The sequence below is a fragment of the Chrysochloris asiatica genome, unplaced genomic scaffold, assembly GCF_000296735.1.
Source record: "Chrysochloris asiatica unplaced genomic scaffold, ChrAsi1.0 scaffold00012, whole genome shotgun sequence".
In the NCBI taxonomy this organism is placed as follows: Eukaryota; Metazoa; Chordata; class Mammalia; order Afrosoricida; family Chrysochloridae; genus Chrysochloris; species Chrysochloris asiatica.
Genome location: NW_006408530.1, coordinates 11599656 through 11601181, shown reverse-complemented (window position 1 = coordinate 11601181; position 1526 = coordinate 11599656).

Sequence of the window (1526 nt, the reverse complement as noted above, 5' to 3'; positions counted from 1 at the left end):
TGTAGTCGGTTCTGACTCATAGTGACCCTGCACAGGATTTCCAAGGCTATAAATCTTTATGGGAGCAGAACGCCTCAATTTCTCCCACAGAACCACTAGTAGTTTTGAACTGCTGACCTTAAGGTTGGCAGCCCGATTCGTAACCACTACGCTACCAGAGCTCCTTGGGCAGGACTATAGAAGTAGGGAAAATACCATGATTGGGATAACCACGAGTTTTCCTTAAAACGTTATGAATTGGTTCTGAGTTTTCTACGTGGTGGTTGGGGTACAATTCACGGTAAGGCAGCCTTGAGTCATACTCAGCAGGACCCCAACTTTTAATTTAAACTAGATTACATGTGACTTTTCAGTAAATCATAAAGGACATGCCCTGGAAAGTTCTTTGTGGAAGCCTGAGGGCAAAATACCATTCCCTGGCCTTGCCCTGGAGTTGTCTAAGCATAGCCACCACATTGTGTGGTCAGCATGCATTAGGGAAGTAACAAAAGACTGAAATGGCGTCTGAATTTATGCCAACACTCAAAATACTCCTGTTCTAAACGGCAGCCTTCCACAAACAAATGCTTTAGAATTTAATCTCTAAGGTACCAAGACCGAGGCTGAGAAAAAGGACATGGGTGCAGGGAGCTTATGTGGGAAGTGATCCCAGAAGAAATGCTAATGGTTTGTGTTAGTTATTGCCATAGATAGCTAGGGTTTATTCTCACTAGGGTCTCAAAATTCCCTGAAGAATGTATTCACTGACAGACTTTGGTTTAAGATTGCTCTTACAAGCACTAAATTTAAGCCCTCACCCCCACTTCCAAGTTGAGCTGTGCTAAGCAGACTCCTGCAATTTTAGAAAAAAACCCTGAGGCAGAAAAGCAAAGAGGCAGAAAGGCATAAAGTACAAGGAAATGTGCATAGTAACTGTGCTGATATTCACAGGAGGCTCTGGAACTATGACATTGTTGGTATTGCTGCGTTGAAGTGCCTTCCAGGTTCTTCCAACTCATCGAGACCTGGTATAGTGTTTCCAAGGAGCAACTGGTGAGTTTGAACCACTGACTTTGTGGTTCAAACAGACCTTGCAGTCCTGCGCTTATCTTACTGAATTCTTATCTTGATGAATTTTTCTTTTGATAAGCTACTGGATTTTGTTTGATGAGATTCATAAATGAGATTGCTCTGTTTTGTTGTTGTTGTTGTTCAATCTTTATTGTTGCATATATTTTAGCAGTGTTTCTTTCTCTCTGAAAAGAATTTGGAATTATTTTTTGTTTATGCCTTTAATTAAAGTTGTTAAGTGCCATTGAGTCAGTTCTGACTCATCCTGACCCTGTATAGGTTTTCTGAAGAGCAGCTTGTTGGTTTGAATCTCTGACCTTGAGGACTTAGTGGTTAACAGTCCAGTGCTTATCCTACAATACCACAATGCCACAGCAGTTTAAATAACATTGGCTTAAAAAGCTCTGGTAGTGTAGTCGTTACGAATTGGGCTGCTAATCTCACAGTCAGTAGTTCGAGACTACCAGCTGTTCTGC